Genomic DNA, 23,353 nt, shown 5'->3' on the forward strand with positions numbered 1-23,353 from the left:
ATCTTAGTTACACAGGAGGGTGAGATCTGGAAGATCACAGTTCAAAGCCAGCCTGGGCAGAAAAGTCCATGTGTAATTAACCAGCAAAAAGCCAGAATGTAAGTGTGGCTTAAGTGCCAGCCATATGTCAAACAAACTGAGTAAGAGGTCCCTAAGTTCAAGCCGGAGGGAATGCTAGTCAGGAATGGCCTTCTAGCACTAAATCTGTCCTTACCTTTTGATGCAACAGTACAAGTGAATGGATCTGATGGCCTCGCTGAGTATTCACCTCTTCAAATATATTCGATTCTATTCATGAAATTACTACATTCCTTACACATCAGTCTGACTTCATAATGTGTTTTGTTATGGAATTATCGTGATTACCATGAATTTTTTTAACCAAAGGCCTACAAAGCTTGGACAGACCTTACCAGGACCAAAGCCTAGTTGTGTCAGCCTAGTAACAACACGGGAGGACTTTGTCTCTACCAACAAGCCTGTATGACACTCAAATAATTAGATCTCAGCATGTCACTCTTCAGAAGAAAGTGACAAATACGAGTTTGTAGGAATCACATTCAAAATTGCTGAGATTTGCTAACAGGCACTACAGCCAAGACCCAGAAACACAGAGAAAGTAGACATTCAGAGGGGAAAGCTGAGCTGAGGGTAGAGCTTAGTGATAGAGTGCTTGCCTCACATGTGCAAGTCTGTGGGTTCAAGCCTCAGTGGTATAAAAATTAGTCTAAAATTTTAAGTAAACACCAAGTGAAAGGATAAGTCTGTTTGACTCCCTAAATAAGCCTGATTCAGAATACTTAAAACTTTTCCATTAGTAGTAGTAAGAAACTGAGATGAGGAGTAGGAGCTATTAGTCCATGCAACCACACTGGATTAACCAAAGTGAAGACTAAGTAACCATTGGCAAAGAGCAGAGCAACTTCAGTGTTTGTTTTACCATAAATACTTGTATTTGTAATTTCATTTACTTAGCTATTTATTTTTAGCACCCAGGCAGTACAGGAGAGACAAGTAAGAGCTTTTGAATCAGACAAACCAGTTTTGCCACTTACTAACTATACAGTGGGGCAAATTTCTTAATCTCTTTGATATAGTTTCCTCATAATTTAGGGGAGATAATCACACTTACTTTGCAAAACTGTAGCAAAATTAAATAGTGGTAGCTATTTCGCAATAGCGCTTTGTATGCAAAGTATCACGTGACTGGCATCTCTAAGAACCTGACCATCTGGATATAATATTTAGAAAAAAAGATTGGCTATGAAAGGTAAGAAGTTAACAAGTGCTATGGATTACAAGTTATGGTTTCTAATCCAGTTAAAGTGGATTGTTGCATACTCTCTGAATGAGGCCTGTACATTTTTGGTTGAATGTTAGTTGGGGTGAATGTTTTTAATGGCATGGAGGAAAGAGCCACATAGCACCGGTAGTACAATGCTAATAGTTGCCTTTCAAGAATATAGCCACAGACATAGTAGAGCAAGCGCTTAGGATCACCTGACCACAGGACTTAGTTTGAAGAGTAATAAACTATATTTGCTTTTCCATCCCAGAAAGTAAGCTGAGAACAGTCAAGGAAGGACAAAGGACCAAGAAGTCTCAAGAGGGACTAAGAAGCCAGAGACCTCTTTTCTTAAGTACTGGAATGACATGGATGGATTATTAGCAGCGATTATTGACAGGAAGGGAAGAAAAATTTAATGGAGAGAACGGAAAATGATAACAAGAATAGAAACCAAGATGGTGAAAAGAAATGGAAGAAATAGGTAAGAAATTTGGAAAGTTAACTTTCTTTAGTCTTTTTAAAATGTATCATTTTTCCTGCCTTCAATAGTCAAAATAATCCTGACTGATTATAAACAATACCCAAAAATCAACAAAACACACTGCTTGGCATGAAAGTGTTTAGAATACATTGTTGGCAAATGGATCTCACCAAATATTCTAAACACTAAACTCTACTACACTAAATTACATGACATATTAGTAATATGAGATTAGAGAATGGCAAAATCACTTTTTCTTTCTGTTGAGTTGCCATTTTCCAGAATACATGCCAAGTGTTGAATTTGCTCACACAAGAGCTATCTCTATCTCTAGCTCATCACAAGACTCAGATACACATCGCTCCAGAAAGTTTGGAATGTTGCCACCTCGGTTGCTAAGCTCTTGTGTAACACTGCTTAAGGAATCTCTCATTTATTATTTCCTCTGCTATAGCCAAAGAACAGTTGCTTTATGACTCAAAATATTACAGGGGAGAAAAAGCCCTAAACCATAAATTAAGTTCAAATTATTTAAGTAAGTATATGGTTTACGTAAGAATGAAGATGCTGTTTTAAAAAATTATTTCATAAATTAAAATAATCTAACATTTAAATAAATAAAGGAATTAAATAGTAAACGTTTTCTTGGGGCCAGGCATGATTTTCAGCCTTTATTATGTATTAACTACATCCTGTCAATAACCTCAAAGGATGGACTTCACAATCAATATTTTAGGTAGGAAACAGAAGCCCTGGGTTCCATAACTCAGCACCACATAAACAAAAAAGGCCAGAAGTGGCGCTGTGGCTCAAGTCGTAGAGTGCTAGCCTTGAACAAAAAGAAGCCAGGGGCAGTGCTCAGGCCCTGAGTTCAAGCCCCAGGACTGGCAAAAACAAAAACAAAAACACATTCTTCTCATATTACCCTATAAGTTTAAAGCCATTTCTATAAAAGTCCTAGCAAGTTTCATATGGAACTCCATTCATGTAGAATGGAAAAGGCCCCCCAAATAGCCTGTAAGGAAAACTCAGCAGAAAGAGAAAAAAATAAGAGGTTTGTGCTCTGTGATAGACTAAACTATATTATCGAACTATGTTCAGAAAAGTTGTTTAGGCAACTCAAAACAAGAAGCTGTTTTGGACAAACATCTAGCTAGAAATTTCTTATACCTAGACATATTGGACAAACATGTTTTAAAATGTGAGATCTTTTTAAGTCATCCTCTCACCACACTAAGAAAAACTATGTGATGAGTATAACAGATGCCAAAAATGTACTTGATGAAATTTGAAACCGAGTATACATACATGGATGTCTAGTTCTGTCTACTGGGATGACCTAGAAATGTGGCTCAATACAAACAAGAAAACCCAGTGCCCAGTGTTTGGTTTCTAATACCATTCTCTATGAGAATCAGGGTTTGAAGAAATGGGTGATTCTAGAGAGGGTTAGCCTATAGCAAACCAAAGTGCTAGACAGTAAGGAGGCAAAGAGGCATGGACACCCCAAAAGGACAAGGGATCCCACCAGAAAAAGCCCCAATGTCAAAGCCAGAATAATATGACAACCATCACACTAGATTGAACCTAAAGACTGCAGTATGCACCTAGCAGCACATATTGATTTTTAAAAAATGATTGAATAGTTAGATAAAGGGGGCATATATCTTTCTCAAAGAAGAATTAGAATTAATTATTGTTGGAAAGATGAAAGGCATGGAAAATCACCCTTAGATTCTAAGAATAATTGCTATAGGTGAAATCTACTGAACACCAGAATTAGTGGGCAAAACGGAGGAGAAATAGGACGTTTGTACAAAAGTCTCTGAATGTATTCCTCAAAATATTAGTTGTTGTGTTTTTTTTAAACAAATTACTTACTACTCTTTTTCTTCCAGAGGAAGGATTTTATTCTAACATAAAAAGGAAAATAGAATATTACAATGAATAACTGGGCTGATATTGTCTTTACGTGATCAGATTAACATCACTACTGAGTGTGAAACAGAGTGTCTCCAAATACCTATATGTTATCATTCCCCCAAATTCTTAACTTCTGTCTAATTGAGGAAAACATCAGAAGAGCCAAACTGAGGGTTACTGTACAAAATAAACAGTGGCACAGTCACAAAAAAACTGAGAGCTCTCCCACTTTGTAATAACCCGAGGAAACTGGACAAGAAAACATCGTGTGGTTTAGGGATTGGATATTGAAATAACATTCATGGGAAAACTTTGGTAACCTGAGTAAGCCTACAAGGCATGGGGCCAATGTTGACTTCTTAATTTTGGTAAATGTAAGGTGTTAATGAAGGAACCTGGGTGACTGGTATAATGATCACTTTGTATACTCAAATGATTAATTATCTAATTATTTTAGTAAAAAAAATAATTCAATAACCATTCATGAAAACAAACCACAGTGAATATAAATAGAAGTAAATTTCCCCAAACTGAAAAAAAGCACATAGTAAACAAAACAACACATACTAAATATCATCCATAATATTGAAATATTTGATGAGGGAAACACAAAGCTGTAGACTCTTAAACCTTTTTGTACTACTGTTCTGAAGATTCCAGACAATGCAAAAAGTCAAGAAAAAGGAAATGCAGGTTGGAAAAGCCAATTTAAGTATTTCAAAAGTTTTTCTTCTTTCAGATGGCATGATTGTTCATTTAGGAAATATCCCTAAACTTACATGCTGTGTGGGTGAAATTAGTAAAGTTACAAAATATGATTGATACAGAAAAATTGGTAGTTTCTATACTTGAGCAAGATGACTAGAAAATACAATTGAAAAAAAGTATCTACAAAAGCAAAAAAAAAAAGTCAAATGTACAGAAACAAATTTGGCAGTGTGTTAAGTCATTTATCCTGAAAACATAAAACAATACTGAGAGTAATTGAAGCAGTGGAGAGATATACCATATTCCTAAATGGCAAGCCAATTCTGTTAAAATGATCATTTTATAGGAATTTGAAAGGGAATACCAAAATTGAGAGACACAGGGTAAAAAAAAGACAAACAACTACAAAAGCAATACTTGCAAAATTGTTTGGTGTAAGTGAACTGAACACCTCAGGGGGGGAAAGGGACAGGGGGAGGGAAAGGGGGTATGAGGGACAAGGTAACAAACAGTACAAGAAATGTATCCAATGCCTAACGTATGAAACTGTAACCTCTCTGTACATCAGTTTGATAATAAAAATTTGAAAAAAAAAGTCATTCTATGGGGCTGAGAATATGGCCTAGTGTAGAGTACTTGCCTCACATACATGAAATCCTGGGTTCAATTCCCAGTACCACATATACAGAAAAAATGGCACTGTGGCTCAAATGGTAGAGTGTTAGCTTTGAGCAAAAAGAAGCCAGGGACAGTGCTGAGACTCTGAATTCAAGCCCCAGGACTGGTTAAAAAAAAAAATCATTCCACAGAGCCACTGCAATTATAAATTAAAAGTCTGATACACTTTTTAAATAAGCTTTGACAAATTCAATCTAAAATTCATGTGCAAAGTGCTTAGTCAAAGCAATTGTTCAAAAATAAATAACTAGAGGGGCTGGGAATGAGGTTTAGTGGTAGAGTACTTGCCTAGCACTCATGAAGCCCTAGGTTTGATTCCTCAGCACCACATAAACAGAAAAGGCCATAAGTGGCACTGTGGCTCGAGTGATGGTAGAGTGCTAGCTTTGAGCAAAAGAAGCTTAGAGACAGTGCCCAAGCCCAGAGTTCAAGCCCCAGGACTGGCAGTACAACATCATCAACAAAAAAATCTTAGAGAAGTTACAGTGCCCCGTTAAGATTTACTGTAAGACTGGGAATGTAGCTCAGTGGTGTACTGAGCTTTGTGCTTTGTTAGAATGTCCAAAAGCCTACATTCAATCTTTAGCATCACCATACCAAAAAATTCATTAATTATGCCTTAGCATATACTACTGCTAATTAAGTCTGATACTAAAGCAAAAATTAATAGTGCAAGTGAAACAGAACAGATTAAGAAACAGGCTTAATGATATGATCCTTCATTTTTCAGCAAAGGACCCATTGTAATTCAATGGAAAAGAAGTTTTTTCAGTCAATCTATATAGCAGTTGTTCATCCATGTGGAAATATTTTCTTCAAAACTGGAGTTTGAACTCAGAGCATTGAGCTTGCTAGGCAGGCATTGTAATACTTAAACCATATCCTCCCTTCCTCCCTCCCCCCCCCCCTTCTTTCTTTCTTCCTGATTTAGCTATTTTTCAGGTAGAATCTTGTGGGTTTGCCCTAGGCAAAAACACTGCAATGCTCCAACCTATGGCCTCTTGAATAGCAAGAATCATGAATGTAAACTGTCACATCTGGCTTATTGATTGAGATGGGATCTTTATAACTTTTGCCCACATTGGCAATAATCACAGACCAATGGTGAGGACTTAACAATACTGCTTCTGGAGGAAATCTTGCAATTGTTTTTCATACCTTGGGATGGGGGAAGGATGCAGGGAATAAGAGCATGAGAAAAATTTGTGGTCAGGTTGCAAAAAAGAACTAACCCTTCACTTTACCCACCACCTACCAAGCATCCCTTATGAACTAAAAATCGTTTTGGTCATAGGAGGTCACCCCTAGTGCCTAAATAGGACTCGATGGCAGAGTATCTGCTTAGCATGTGCCAGTCCCTGAGTTCATCTCCAGCATCACAAACATAACAATATCATAATCATTCATAAGCTCATGCTAAAATGAATATTTAAGTGTCATGTACTGAGAAAGAGAGAGAGAGCCAGACCGACAGACAGATAAAATAAAATAGGCAAACTTCAGGACAGAGAATATTTGCAAACATGTACTGACAAAGGTTTCCTTTCCAGAATATATTAGGAACTGAAAGTCATTTACCAAAAAATAAATATCTGAGCATTAAAAATGGACAAAACTGATATCTGAATGGCTAGTGAAGACATAAAAAATGTTCAATGCTATTGATGTTCATCAAACTACAGCTAAACTACCCAAAGATCATGGTCTATATAGGTTCAATGTTGTTTAATACTCTGGGAGTCAGAAGTGCTTTTAAATTATTATTTTTACTTTTCTTATTTTGAAATAGTTGCATATATATATACACACATATATGTTCATGAGATACCTTATGGTGTGGACTTAAGTCTAAATACAAAAATTAGTTTTTTTAATTTTTTTTTTCCGTGCTTGGAATAAAATATAGGGCCTCAGAGGCTCTAGGCACGCTCTCCACCACTGAGCTATCTGACCCCTTCATCTGTGTTTCATATACACTTCATATATCACATAGCGTAAGGTAATTTGATTCAATAGTTTTAGGGCACTTGCATCTTGACTGACTGCATCACATGATATCAAAGGTGGAATTTCCTACTTGGGACATCATACAGGTACTCAAAAAAACTTGTCATCTAGAGCATTTTAGACAGATTTTGGATTCAGGATATTCAATGATAGCCAAGAATCCCATCCTGCCAATAAATTTCAACAACATTTGTAACTACTGAATGTATAATGGCTCTGCAATGAAACCAATTCAAATATTCATCAACATGAGGACGGATAAGTAATTGGTAAACTCATATAACACAGAACTGTAGAATAAGGATTTAAAAACACCTGTTAACAGCCAAATAGTAAATACTTTAGGTTGTATGGGTCATACAGTCTCTGTAATGACTGTTGACTAGAGATGGCTTTATTCCAATAAAATCTTATAAAGAAAAAAAAATGCACTGGGCTGAAACTGGTGAACAGGTTGAAGTTTGCCAACCACAGATATTAAACAAAAACACAGATATGCAACATGAAAGGATCTCAACATGACGATATGAGCAAAAGAATAAACTTTATGATTATGTATAATCCATAGTGACTGAAGTTAAGCCAGTAAGTGACTGGGAAACGGCAGGGGTTAATGGAAAGGACAGAGGAAACTTTCACAGGGAGGAAATGTTCCCTAGCTTTATGTGGGTGGTAAGCACCCAGGTGAAAGGCACCCAGGCAAATTTCATCAAGACATATCCTTTATTTCTGTGTTTGGCTGTACATAAATCATAGTTGGATTTGGAGAAAAATGAAAATGTAGACAAGGATGAGGATACAGATCTAACGAAATGATGTAAAATTCAACATAAGTTTTTTTTTAATAAGGGAAGATAGACTAAGGGCATGGGTAACAAGTGAGAAAATCTAATGTAAGATGAATTGCAGTTCATAAAGGAAAGAGTGAAAAAATAGCTGAAAGGGAAAGACAGATTGCACAGGATAAAACCTTCAGAATTGATTAAATTCAAGCCTTAGAGATGAGACAAAGAGTGTATGTTTTATGTGTGTGTAATAAATAAATATACATGCATACATACCTTGTCCAGAAGTCCCAAGAACACATTCTTCTTGATCACAGAAGGAGAAACTAAAACCATAAAGCAACTCTCAAATTTCAGATTATCAGTGGTATTGACACATGATTGACTAGAGTGTAAATTAGAAATCAGTGACACAGGGACAATTTACAAAACCTACAAAACACTGAAACCAGAAAACAGTTCTCAAAATCTCATAGGGAAAGAAAAAAAATCACAATGGAAATTTTTTTTTATTTCTTAAGACAGATCAATATACTACATATAAAGCAATATAAAAGGGTAATCAGTAATCTTTTCAGATGATCAGTGGGTGCAGCTCTAGGAAGAGCAAACATAACTGGGCATCTCACATGCCACAAGGGCCCTCCAAAACCCTGGCACTGGCACAATTCCCTTTCCACATGTAAAAAGAGAAACCTTTCATTAATCTTGACTTCAAGATACACACAAACTACACACACACACACACACACACATATATGCACACACACTCACAAACATACATGCCCATCTCAGGAAAAATAAGGAACTAAATGTGAGCAAATGACAAACTCTAAAGTCTTAAAAAATAATTTCAGAATGTATTTAAATAACAGTAGAGAAGAGTTTTTTATTGAAGACAAGACACAGAAAGATTAATGTCTATATTTTATTATCTGTATGTTTATACAACCAGCAAATCATCTGTATTTTGAATGTTTTCCCATAGAAGTAGGGCGATGTTGGAAATATTATGTTCTTTAATACACTATAATCTATAAAATCACTTGAAATGTAGCCTAGAGCAACTGATGAACTGAAATTGCTTAAGTAAACATGATGTTCGCATGCGAGCCATTTTAAATCCTGAAAGTCTCTTAAGTTATGGTTTGGTATACTTTTCAGTAATTTTTCATAATAGAATTTGATTGCAGCTGAAATTACTAAGTAAAATGCAATGCCAATTTTAAAAGGTATGTAAAAGATATCTTCTACAAGATATATAAAAATCTTTTTTTTTTTAAAGAAAGAGAACATACCAAATGATTTCAATATGTTTCCAAGTACATTTTGGAACATTACAAGTTACTTAAGGTATAAAAAAAAAACCACATGAAGAATTTAATGAATATTATTAGTATGTTCATGGGAGCAATTATGAAATAAAATACTATTGATAGTAAATTCCCTTAAGCACTTCTCCCTGATCAAGACTTTATTAAAAGGCAGGAACGCCGAATAACAGCTGTAGAGCCCTGGCTTCGGGCTTTCCAATTTGTCACACCCATATGTGAATATATTGGGGGAGGAGTTCCACATAGAAACCTGTTTGTACCATTGCCCAGGTCGCCGCCCATTAGATAAGTAATCTCCATCCTCAGGGGAGTGCTGGCCGTGTTCCTGGACGCCCACCCCTCCCTCCTGCCCCAGAGGTGACAGATTGACTTTGGGGACATTAATTTATTTTGTTTCCCCCTTTATTCCTTTGACTGTTTGCGTGCGCTTCTCTGAACAATAGCTTTGCTGGCCAGATTTTGGATGTTCTGTGGATGAAATCATGCAGTCTTCGCGATCTATCTATCTATCTAATCTATTTGAATTGTGTTCTGGCTCTACCACACTAGGACGTGTCTGTTGAAACACTTGGCACGCCGTGCGGTCCCTTCCTATAGAATTTACGCTTTTCCCTCCGTTGGAAATGAAGGTTTCTGGCAGGGTGGGGAGCGGGGAGAGGGGGCGTGCAACAGCACACCCTCCTTTGTACGCGTGCCCTCGTGTGTGTATAGGAAAGTTTATCTAGGGCAGTGGCACTCAAACTTTTTCAGAGCCGTGACTCACACCGGGGGATGACGTTTCACTCCACTACGCACATTCGTGCGTGGCTCCCAGCGAGCAGGGAGGGGTTCCAGAAAGCGAATGCGGACCCATTCTGACATTTTCTACGCTAATTAACTTCGTGGAGTGTGTCCTCCCCCTCCTCCCTCCCTCCCCCCCCCCCGCCCCTTTCCATGTCTGATCGTTATCGAAGGAAGTGATCGCTTCCTCGTGGGAACCAACGTCGCGGGCGAAGGCGAATAGCTAGGCAGGGGCTGCAGGCGGCCCGGGGACCGCCGGCCTCCGACGTCGTCAGGGATTCCTGCGGCTCGCTTTTAAATAAAAACACCGATCGGAGAGGGCACACACGTTGACCACCATTTTACACCCACAACCGCAAAGCATCGCATCTTCGTTATCACTTACCGCGGGCTCAATCAGCCGCCCCGATTACCAGCCGCGCCACGGGTTACCCCACCGAGGGAGAGGAAGAGGGGGAGCCTGGGGGAGCGGGACCGCAATCGGGGGGGAGGGGGGCTCCCAAAGCCCACCACGGACGGCACCTCGCACCCTGTCTGGGAGGATGGAGTTAGCAAAGGATCCTAGAAGGAGGTGGACCACAGCTGTGCGTTTCTATTTTTAATTTTTATTGATTTCCTAAAACATAAAAGTCACAGACTTATTGAAAAACAATCTCCCCCCCACCCCACCACGCCCCAGGATTTTTTTTTAAGAGCATATAAAATGGAAAAAAAAAATCCCCACTGCCACGCTTTCAAAGTTCGATGCGCACACTGTGCGCGTTGTGCTCATCTGGGAAATTTTTAGGCATCCACGTTGCAAAATAGTTTTCAAAGTACAACTGATAGAGCCGAGGGGTGTGTGCACGCCAGATCTCCACTGCTTGGCCATGTTTTTACTTTTAACAGAGTTTTCTGGCCGCCTTCCCTTCCTTTTGCTTTCTTCCCACCCCCCACCCCTCGTTTGGCCTTTTGGCGAATTCCTAAGGCCAGATCCTTAAAAATAAAATTAAAAAGAAAAAAAAAAAAAAAAGGATGGAATCTATTTGCCGCGCGCCACGCGCCCGCCAGCGCGTCCATCAAGTGACATTCAAAAGTGCTTTTCCCCAGCCACCCCGGGCGAAGCCCATGACAATCTGCAGAGTTTCCCACTTGGCCCACAGAGAACGGGGACCCCCGGGACCCCCCCCCCCCCCAGGCGTCCGTCCGCGGCCGTCCCCGGCATGGCAGCGACAGCGGCCGCGGCCACCCCAGCGGCCGCGAGCCGCACCGCGCACCGCACTCCGCGCGCAGGACCGCGCACCGCGATCGCGATCGCTCGCTCGCTTGCTCGCTCGCAGCGCGGCACCAGTGCCGCACGGCCGCCCCGGCCCCGCGTCCCGCACGCAGCGCCCCGCCACCTACCCTGCAGGCTGCACAGCCCCGGGAACTCAGGCGAGGTCGCTCCAGCGCGCCACCTCCGCAGCCATGACGGCCACCCGGGGAAGCGCCCCGTGCGCCGAGGCCCGCGCTCCGATCGATCGGTGGATCGATCGGCCGCGAGCAAGGCTGTCCGGATGTGTCCGTCCGAGCGCCCTCCAGGCGAGTGAGGCCGAAGCACGCCCCAGACGTGTCTAAATGAAGGCTCGGGGCGTTCCCGACGGGCTGAATGACAGATGGCAGATGCCGTGGGCTTTGCCGCCCGCGGCAGCCAAGTGGATGGCTGAGCCAAGGAGGCCGTGCACAGGCGGAGCCCGGGAGCCGGAACGGCGCGTCCGCGAGGAGGGTGCTGGGGCCCCTCGCGGGGGCGTCACGTGGCAGGAGGAGGCCCCACCGGGGAGCCCGGGGGTCGGCCGGCCGGGAGGAGGGAGAGAGGAAGGGAGGGAGAGGAAAGGCGCCCAGACGCCAGGCCGATTGAGTCATCGGCGTGGGCAAAGCCAAGGTCGCCCAGGTGCAGGGCTGACGCAGGTAGACCCGCGCCAGCCCGAAGCCCCCCGTGCCCGGAGTGGGTGTCGCTCACGGCCCACCGGGAGGAGCCGAACGGTAGAGGGAAAAAACACGACGGACGCCCCGGGCGCCATGCAACAGGCCGCTCGCAGGCGCCGGCCGCGCAGCAACTTTGGGTCGCCCGAGTTGGACCAGTGGCCGGGAGCCACGCACTGCTTGTTCCACGCATCTCACCAGGACACGCCTCGAACCTCTGCCCCAGCCCTAGGAGAGACACATTGCCACTCCCGTCACACGGCCGCAGAGGCCACGCAGAGGACGCTAGACGGGCGCCTTTTCTAAATATGAACTCCTTCTATGCATACTTTAATTAACAAAAAATATCAGTAAATGTTATTTAAGAAAAAGAAACTGCAGCGAGGACCCGGGAATTTCAGTCTTCTCTACGAACCTTAAAGAAACGGAGCCAGGCGCCCTTGGCTCAAGCCTCTGACGCTAGCTACTTAGAAGGCTGACATCTGAGGATGATGGTTCAAAACCAACCCAGGCAGAAAAGTCTGTGACGCTCTTATCTCCAATTACCCACCAAAACCTTAGAACAGGGAATGGGGGGAAGCTGTGTTCAAGGGATAGAGCCTTATCCTTAAGTGACAAAGCTAAGAGACAGCACCTAGGCCCTGAGTTCAAGCCCCAAGTACTAGCAAAAAAGCAAAAAAGGAAGGAAGGCAAGGAAGGCAGGAAGGAAGGAAGGCAAGGAAGGCAAGGAAGGCAGGAAGGAAGGAAGGAAGGAAGGAAGAAAGGAAGGAAGGAAGGAAGGAAGGAAGGAGAGAGACAAGAAGTTGGCTACATGCTTTAGTACTGCAGTCCCCACTCAGAGAGAAGCTGGTTCTCCTTTTACACACACCCTTAGCTCTAGATTCTCAATATACTTCTATTTTCGTTTAAAACATTGCTCTAACCCCCCTGTCGGGTCATAGTAATACATTGAAATGAATTGTTGTAGTAACACTAATGTGGCCCTTCCTGAATTCTTTGTTTCTATCTAGCACTCAATAGACAGCCTTCTCCTTTTCACACTGTTTTCTTAAGGAGGGCTTGTAGAAGACCATGTTTGAGAGAAAAAAAAAAATCTTGTTTTCTCTAAAAACTGAACTGGGTAAATATTTTGAATTCACACCTTCCTCCTAGCAGCTAATAGAACAAGAAGGCAGTTGCTTCACTGGTTTCTGATGAAAGGCTTTTTCTGTGAAGAGATCTGAAACCTAGAGAATCTTTCCCTTCCCAGCTCACTGGATTTTTCTGCCTCAGTGGCTACAGAATTCTTTATAAAGTGCCTGACAGTGGATTTGTTTGGGCTAGGATCCATGATCAATTATTCTCGATCAGCTTTTCTCCCAGCATATAATAATCACTTAACTTTTTGAATGCATTTTTGCGTTCTTTCCTGAGTATACTATTCCAGGCAGATTACATGGCTTCAGTTTGGGGGCCGAATGGTGTTTTTGTCCACTTTCCCTGTGAATGGGATCTTAGGAAAGATCTTAGGAAAAGGAGGAGAGGGAGGAAGTGGCTGAGATGAGTCTAGAGCTTGATGGGGAACTCCACTTCACTTCCTTAGTCCTATGTCACCCACCCAGTTCCTACCACCATCTCGGTGGCCCTCCCCAGACGCCCAGATTCATTTGCTAAATAGACTCCTGGCCCCCAGAAGGCTGTGAGCTTGCCTGCCTGGGCCCCAGGAAAAGACCTACAGCGGGATGCAGTGCCTGGTGTCCTGTACATTTCTCAGGGTTGGGCTGTTTCTTCTCCAAAGTGGAACGTGTTTGTGAGAATTCTCCGGATTTCCTCCCTCAATACGCCCAGCGAAAGGGGGACCTATAGGCACACGTGGAGGCATTCCTGCAATATCTTAGCTGGGTCGTAGTTCTCAAATTTCTTAAAAAGGACTGAATTTTCCCCCATTGGTTGCGCTGTGTGTGTGTGTGTGTGTGTGTGTGTGTGTGTGTGTGCATGGTTTTGCTCATATTGTTGCTATTTTTTTTCCCCTTTGGTGATGTAGAAATTCTGATTTTTTTTTTTTTTGTACCAGGGATTGAACTCAGAGCCTCATACGTTCTAGGCAGGCATTTTTCTACTTAAATCACACCTCCAGGCTTTTCTGCTTTGGTGATTTTTAGAATAGCATCTCACATCTCTGCCCAGGCCAGTCTGGACAATCACTCTATTTACGCTTCCCCAGGGAGCTGGGAGGACAGAAGCCTATACCTCCACACCCTGCTTTTTATTGGTTGAGAAGAGAGTCTCAGGAATGTGGGGGCTATGCTGACCTTGAACCATAATCTTCATGACCTCTGCCTCCTGCCTCGCCAGGCTAAAAGGCCTGAGCAATTGCACCTCAGTAGTTCTGATTTGTGTGTCTGCTTTCCTGGGCCTTGTTTTTCTAGAACTCATTCTATCTCTCTTATTGATCATCAATTTTTTTTTTTTTTTTTGGTAATCTTTAGGTCATTTCCGCAGTGTTCTTTTTGAACAAGGCCTGGTCGCCATGGCACCCTGGTCCTCCCTGAGCACTTTCAAATGACGCACGCCTTGACATTGCCGTGTACCTCCACAAGGTTGGAGAGCCGAGGCCCCAGGCACAAATCTCCACAACCTCGAGAAACCATCAGAAATAATGCAGCCACGGTAAAGCAAAAACAACATTCTTTGCGTAAGAGGCAGAGGCTACGCAGCTCACACCAATGGCGGCCCTGTTGGAACTCAGGGCCATGACATTCACTCCATATCATTTTCAAGTATGCTGTCTAATATTTTCACATGAAAAATTTGAACTCTCTCAGTGAAACGCTACAGATGCCAAATGAGGATCTCTTGTGGCCAAACTGGATGTAAGGATTTTAAGTGTGGGAACTCCCACAAGAGAGAGGTATTCTGGAGAAATTCTGAGTGGCTCTTTTTCTCTAAGTCTTTTGTGGCATGGCTTTGTTCCGTGGTCTTCTCAATAACTTCTTTTAAAATTCTTAATCTAATGAAATGGGGAGGGGGCATGACTTACGTACAATTTAATACCCAAAATTTCAGGAAATAGTTTTTACTAGGAGATAACAGCCAGGATAGAGCTAAGGTTTATACATGTAAACAGGGAGCTAATACACATTATGAACACAACCAAATCATGGGAGAGGGAGCGGGAATACTGGTTTTCAATGAATGCAGAAATCATTTACTCTTGAAAAAAAATCTAGCAATCGCACAAATACTTCTTTGGCCTGGTGATCAGTAGTTTTGTTTCTCAGAGCTACTGTCATCAATGACCACGAATAGGTGACTCAAAACAAGAAATGTATTTTCTTACAACTCCAGAGGCCAGCTAGAAATGAAGCTATCAGCAAAGAGCACAGTTGCCATCTAGTGGCAAGTGGGGAGAATCCATCCTCTCCTAGTTCGCGGTCGCTGAGGGCATTCCTTGGCTTCCAAGGCTTGTGGCTATACTGCGCCTACCTCTATCTCCATCTTCATGTCAGCCTACCTACCCTCAGTGTGTTTTCTTCTCCTCTATGTGGCTGTCTTGAAAGGCCATCTGTCATTGTCTCCAGTATCCGCCTAAATAACAGGGTGATCTTGTTTCATAGTCCTTAATTATACCTGCAAAGATGCCCCACTCTTTTCCCTTTTCACATAAGCTAACAGCCACAGGGCCCAGGGATTAGCAGGTAGATGTGTCTTTTGTGGGGCCAGGCTTAGCTGCTCGACAATCAGTTAAAAAAAAATGTCAGAACACTGCCCAGCAACAAGCTGATTCTAGGTTTATTTGGAAATGAAAAAGACCCTAAAAAAGAAAAAAGAATCTTAAATAAGAACAAAGTTGGAAGGCCTACAGCACCCAATATTAACTATGAATCAAGAACAAAGTCAGTATGTTATAGCATAAGAAAACAATAGGGTAGAACACAAGGTCTGGTTCTAGACAAAGCTATCGTGTAACTCGTCAGGGAAGACAAATAGCAGATGGGAACTGGTTGTACAGGTGGAGGAAATTTTAACTCCTACTTGCATTTTACCACATATGTGAAAATTAAATTAGATGACAGATCTAAGCTCCTTAAGCTACCCTTTTCACTATGATGACCAGTATTCATGTGTGGCTGTTGACCATTTGAACTGCAGCTAGTCCACACTGACATGCTACAAAATGACACTTCAGCTTTCAAAGACACAAGATTGAAAAGGACAGAAATATTTCAAGAATTTTATAGCGATTACATGCTAAAATGATATTTGGAGTATATTTGAGTGTATTTAAATAAGTATTTAAATGAAATATATAGTTTCAGTTAACTGAAGGTATGTTTATTTCTTTATGTCCCTACTAGAAAATGAAAAAAGCTTGCATGATATTTGTTTGACCACACTAGAAGGAAACCTAGGGATAGTCAAAGATTAGTACAATATACAATGATCTGAAGGAATAAACTGATAAGTGGATTTAGTAAAAACAAAACCTTTAGCTCTAGCTAGGCACAGGTGTCTCACACTGAAAATCCTACCTAGTCAGGAGGCTGAGATCTGAGAATTGTGGTTTGATGCCAGCCCAGTCAGACAAATACTCATGACTCTTATCTCTAATTAACCAGTAAACATCCAGAAGTGGAGGGGTGGTTCAAGTGGTAGAGCACCAGCCATGGGTTCAAAAAGCCAAGCAAATATGAAAGTTCATCACCAGTACTAGCACACACACACACACACACACACACACACACACACACACACACACTTTAGTACTTCTGGAAAGATAATTGAAGAAACAAAAATTCATGCCACAAACCAGAACAATACATCCACAGTACATATTACCAACATAAGACTTATGTCAGAATATTTGAAGGCCTCATGCAACTCCATGATGTGGAAACAATGAAATAAAAAAGGGTAAGACAGGTGGAAAAAAAGTGACCAAAGAGGATATATGGATATTGAACAAGCACATGAAAAACATATACTGACTAGGGCAAATAAAAACTACCATGAAATTGATTAGGTAAAATTATCAGTTGATACAGGTAAAATTATCAGTTTATACAGGTAAAATTAAAAAGGAAAACACTGACCATATCAAGGGTTATCAATGGTGTGGAGAAACTGGAACTCACACATTCCTGAAAGGAAAAGAAGTTGATACGGTTTCAAAGTTTCTTATAAAGGTAAACATGTACATATGAAATGACCCATCGACCCCATGCTTAGAGATTTTTCCAAAGGAAATGATTCCATATTTTCACAAAGACTTACATACACATACTCATAGTAGTCACAAGCTAGAAATAACTGTCAGTAATCAAATGATCAAATTCAACAATGGAGGATCATCTATGATATGCTGTAGTAAGCCAAGTACTGCAGTCCATGCCCTCAACCAGAGATAGGTAAGAGGATAAGAATGGGAGGATTGTGGCCAGTTCAGAAGGGGGCATAATTTAGAGATTGCTTCTGACCAATAAAAGCTGGATGGGTGGTACATACCTCTCACCTTCCCACCCCCCCTAACTAGGAAAGAGTGAATAGGAGGATTACAATCCAGTCTAGTCCAGTCCAGGCATAACATAGGCCTTATTGAAAAGTAATGAAAGCAAACAAAATAGCTAGGCATGTGGCTCAAATGCTAGAGTGCCTGCCTGGTAAGCACAAAGCCCTCAGATCAAACCCAAGGACCACCAAAAACAAAACAAATCTTAAACGACAGACTATATGACCACATTGATTTGAAGTTTTAGAAAGACAAGTTGTAGCCCAGCGCCGATAGCTCACATCTATAATCTTAGTTACTTAGGAGGCTGATATCTGCAGATAGCAGCCCTAGCAGAAAAGTCCAGGAGACTCTTATCTCCAATAAATGACAAAAAGAGAAAAGAAAATAGATAAGTTGTAGCTCAGAGCAATGGATCTGTAGTGGTGTGATCTTCAGCAATACAGAGTGACTGACCTCTAGGGTTGGTGCAGGAGAATTGTGAGGGAACCCCACGGAGTGCTGATCCTGTTCCAGGTTTTATTGGTGAGAGTATTATGTGAATCTCTTTGTCATAGTGTGCAAATTGATACATCTAAGAACATGTACATTCTATGACATGTAAAATAAACCATAATACAATACATTTTATTAAATTTCTTTATTCTTATTTTAACATGGGACCAGGGGAAGAAAGTGGTAACACGTCAGTGCATTTCATCTTCATCTATTCTTTTTTTGCCAGTCCTGGGGCTTGGACTCAGGGCCTGAGCACTGTCCCTGGCTTCCTTTTTGCTCAAGGCTAGCACTCTGCCACTTGAGCCACAGCGCCACTTCTGGCCATTTTCTGTATATGTGGTGCTGGGGAATCGAACCCAGGGCCTCATGTATACGAGGCAAGCTCTCTCACCACTAGGCCATATCCCCAGCCTCATCTGTTTTTGATTGCCAAGATTTTCCTCAGCACCCCCCAGCATATCACGAGCTGGCTTTCTCACCAAGGAAGCTTTCATTGGTGCAGATGAAACTCAAACCTGGGTCTCTTTCTGTCTCTGAATCCAGCATCCTTTAAAAATAGCCAGCAGCCAGAGGGAGCAATCAAATCAGCCAGTTTACATCCTGCTAACCAGATTTCAAACCATAACAACTGGAACCAAATCCCCAAGTGCAACCAACTCAACAGATATTCAATAAATGCCGAGTGTGGATTTTCTCTAACCAAAATAAAAGTTAACACTTTAAACTCTATTCAAAACAAACAGAACAAACCTCTAACTCCTGGCTTCTCATCAAACTACTTCTCCCAGGCCTTGGGCTGACCTCTGTCAATCTCAGCTCTCTGCTTTTTATGAGGCTGTCATCTTGGCTCAGGGGATGCCAGTCCCTTCCCCAGCTCTTGTCACTATTTGTAATAACGTCTCCATCCAGCTATCATTTCCTCCAATGAGCCTCCCATGAGAACATGTCATTTCCTAATGCAAGACTGACGTTCATGTCTCTCGCCAGCCAAATGACGTTCATCAGGCACATTCAGCTCACAAGGAGCTTTGGTACCCCCTAGTTCTTCTGCTACAGTGTGTCATTTTATCTGCCAGAGCATACCTGTCTTACATGCATCTGGACAAGTGGAACAAGAAAATGACTGGGACGTAGCCATTTATCAAGGACCAAAAGACAGACAGATAACAATCTTGATTGCCCACAAAATTAGTTTGAGACATACTCAGGAGCATGATGGAGCACACCTCTCAGTGTGTCTGTGCGGGCATTTCTAGAGACAGTTAGATCTGATGGCTCCGATCTAATCAACAGATTACTCCATGGATCCTCAATTTAAATAGACTATTGGGAGGTGGTGGAACTATGTAGTTAGGGGCTGGCTGAAGGAAGCAGTAAGTGGGAGGAGGGCCTTCGGGGTCCCCATGCTCTGATCTGCTTCCTGTCCACCATAAGGTGAGCTGCTCCACCTTGCCCTCCTACTTCTAAAAACATAAGCAAAATAAACCTTTTCTCCTTTTAGATGTTGTTGTCAATTCAGTGGCAAGAAAAATAAGTACCACAGGCAGTAAGTAGCAGAACAGGGTAGCTTGTGGCTCTCACCAAAAAAGAAAAAAAAGTCAGTGATAACCCATGGATTTGAATAACATACATATTTTCAATTTACTGAATGAAATGTACTGATGGGGCTTCAACTAGATAAGATAGAAATTTCTATAAGTGGAAGATTTCAGTGTCCAGTTTGACATATTAACAATGCACTTAAAATTTTAAAATACCCTCTATAGCTGTTAATATTAATCAAATAGAATCAGTGAGAAGTAATTTGAAATGGAATTATGTGGCATGGAAAAATAATTAACAGCTGGGCGCTAGAAGCTTTACACATGTAATCTTAGATAGGATCAGTTCAGGCAGAAAAATCAGCAATTAATCCTCCATCTCTATGGAAGGAAGCTGGACTTGGGGCACACCTGAGACCCTAACAACAGAGAGGAGGAGGAAATAGGTAGTTTGAGGCCCAAGTGTCTCAGATTCTGAGATCCAGAAAGTAGGGGCTTAAAACAAGAGAATTACTGAACAACCAAGAACATGTGAACATCTAACTTTCCATATTTCATGCTTTCTCTTTTGTGCCAGCCCTGGACTTCTGGACTTAAAACCTCACTTGGCCTTTTCTATTCCTGATGGAGCTCTACCTCCACTTCTGGTCTTTTCTGGTTAATTAGAACTGAGTCTCATGAGTTTGTCTCCTCAGGCTTGTTTCAAACTCAATGCTCAGCTCTCAGGCTCTGAGTACCCAGGATTGTAAGTTTGGAAGTGTGAGTTTTCAGCCCCCAACTTATATCATACTTGTAAACTAAAACATTTGTTAATTAATGTAACAATGACCTTAATACTTGCTGCATCATGTTTCACCATATTCTTTTATGGATATATGAACTCAGGGCCTCACACTTATGAGGCAGATGGTCTACCACTTGAGCTACCTCTGCAGCCCCTTGTCTTACACATTAGTTGTACATCTTAAGTTTTCCTCTGCTTTCCAGAGCTGGCAATCCACTATGATGGCACACATTGACTTGAATGGAGAAGAACATGTACTCATGGACATTTCTGCCCCAAATACATGACCTAAGTATTAACATTAAAACTGGGGGACAGTATTTTTTGTTAAAGTCAAAGTTACAAAGAAAAAGAAAGGCGCACGCGCGCGTGCGCACACACACACACACACACACACACACACACACACACACACACAGATCCAGGCTGATCTCTGCCTAATAATGCCTTCAAACACTACCAAATGTGTGTCCCCTACCATATTTGCGTGCTGAATCACAAATGTCAGTGTGAAAGTATTTGGAGGGGGAGCCTTTGGGGAGCAGGAGGAGTAGGTGGTGTGAGGAGAGCCCTTCCTCTCCAGATGGCATCAGTGTCCTTATGAGAAGGGGCAGATGCCACAGAGTACCATTCTTTCTTTCCACCTGAAGACCACTGTCTGCAAACCAGAAAGAGGATCTGCACCAGACACCAAGTCTGGTGACACTCTATCTTGTGCCTGCAAGCCTCTGGAATGGCAAGAAATTTCTACTGTTCAAGCTACCCACTGGGCGTGCTTGTTACAGGAGCTGAGCTGACAAAGACATCCATGGACACATGAGGAAACAATGCCTAGGGAAGCTGAGGAATTGGGCCAAGCCTTTAAGCTAGTCAGTAACCAGGCTGAAACTTTTCCTGATTCCCTAGCCTGGGCTATGCCACGCCCACAAAACCATTAAGACACACAGGCTTTGTAATAGTAGAGGCTAGAAACAGATTCTAATGGGTAATAGGTCATTCTGACTATGAGGTTTTAATGTGTATGTAATGCATTTCACTAATTGAAGCTTAAAAAGGACTTTGTGTTCAGCATTTATTTAATAACATCACAGCGAAGGGTAAGAGCCTCTACATGGTCAATACTGATGGGAAATTCTAGCAATACTTATTATATTTTTTCTAAGGTTTTATTAGTAGCTTTTTAAAAAGTTATTCCATCTATAGCTAATCTCCCCATTGCTTTGTTAATATCTGTGCTATTTGCCCTTCAGGGCATGTGTTTGCAGGGAGAAAAACAATATTGACACAAAAACATTGGTTCTTAGTGATAGAATAACTATAGAGAAGAAAGGTAATGGAGAATTCTAAGCTACTGCACCTGTCTACAAGTGTACAACGTTTTAATGCATAGTTAAACAACAACAACAACAAAAACCACATGGATGTCATTCTGTGAGCAGCCCTCTGGGACAAACAGTGACATTCTGTCTTACTGTGATTTTTAAAGTTGCTGGGAGACTTATTTTAAACTGGCAAGCTCTTATAACCATTGAGCTTTTAGGAAGTGGGAAGAATAAAAATTCTACAAAGTAATGAAATACTAATTTCTGTAGTTCTTTTCCTTTGTGCAAGCAAGAAGGATGCCAAAGAGGTCTAACTATATTGGGAGCATTCCAGGAGGGTTACAGAAGGATCAGGTGGGCATGAAATCATAGAACTGACCATTGAGGGAGAAGGGAACACCTGCTCTCTGGCAGGTACCTTAAGCCTCCTACTTCATAGACAAGGTGGTCAAGACTAAGACACAGAAAAGCCAGTGAAGAAGTGATCCACCTATGTAAAGCAGATCTGGGTTTGATCTAGAATCCTCATTTATTTATTTGTTTATTTATTTATTTATTGCCAGTCCTGGGTTTGGACTCAGGTCCTGAGCATTGTCTCTGGCTTCTTTCTGCTCAAGGCTAGCACTCTGCCACTTGAGCCACAGCACCAATTCTGGCCACTTTCTATATATGTGCTGCTGGGGAATCGAACCCAGGGCTTCATGTATACAAGGCGAGCACTCTTGCCACTAGGCCATATTCCCGGCCCCTCATCCTCATTCTTATTTTAAGGCATAGAGTGTCTCTTGCTTAGTGGCCCAGACTAGCCTGAAACTCACAACCCTCCTGCCTCAGCCTCCCAGGTGCTGGAATTACAGGTGGATGATACCATGACCAGTTGTCCAAAATGTGTGTGTGTGTGTGTGTGTGTGTGTGTGTGTGTGTACATGCATGTGCCTGTCCTGGGGCTTGAACTAAAGGGCTGTGCACTGTCCCTCAGTTATTTTTTTGCTCAAGGCTAGCACATTCTTTTGTGTGTGTGTGTGTGTGTGTGTGTGTGTGTGTGTGTGTGTGTCTCCTGAAGAATGGTGTAAAAGGCACATCTGAATGTGGGCTCAAGCCACAGACTTTGAAAGCTACAATAATACAGTATGTATGACATGACCTAGACACAAGAAACTTAAATTTAGCAGAAGAAACAAAAATAAGTTAATCTTGGCAAAAGATTTTTCTTTAACTATGGAATAGAGAAATGTTTTGTTTATAGTTTACACCAAAAAATAGTACTATGGTTAACTCATTTCCACAATTTTAGCCTTAGAAAAATAGGGTCTTCTGTAAATTTTTATCCATGCATGTAAATGTCTTTTATTGTATTTATAATTGTTTACTTTCAATTTATTTTACCATAGTCCCACAAGGAATTTTGAGGCAATTTTCTAGCTTGGAGTATCATCCTGAGCTATAGGATTTAGAAACCCAAACCTCCGTTCTGTTTCTGATGGTATGCTTCTTGTTGAAATCTACTTGCATGAATTTCTAGTAATTTCTAGTAACTATAGCTAAAATGCTGGTCCACTAAATTTCTTTCACTGCTATTTCAAGTTAAAATAACCCTGTAGTGTCCATCTCTTTCCTTTTACTCGAATACAGCAAGGCTTAGGACGCATCTGTATTTAATGTTTTAAGGCCCACAAACACTGTAACCTCCACAAATCAGAGGGAGAAATTTCTATCTAAAGATGGAAAAAGAAGCCAGGTGCTGGTGACTCAAATCTACAATCCTCACCACTTAGGGGACTGAGATCTCTGAAGT

The sequence above is a fragment of the Perognathus longimembris genome, chromosome 9, assembly GCF_023159225.1.
Source record: "Perognathus longimembris pacificus isolate PPM17 chromosome 9, ASM2315922v1, whole genome shotgun sequence".
Lineage (NCBI taxonomy): Eukaryota > Metazoa > Chordata > Mammalia > Rodentia > Heteromyidae > Perognathus > Perognathus longimembris.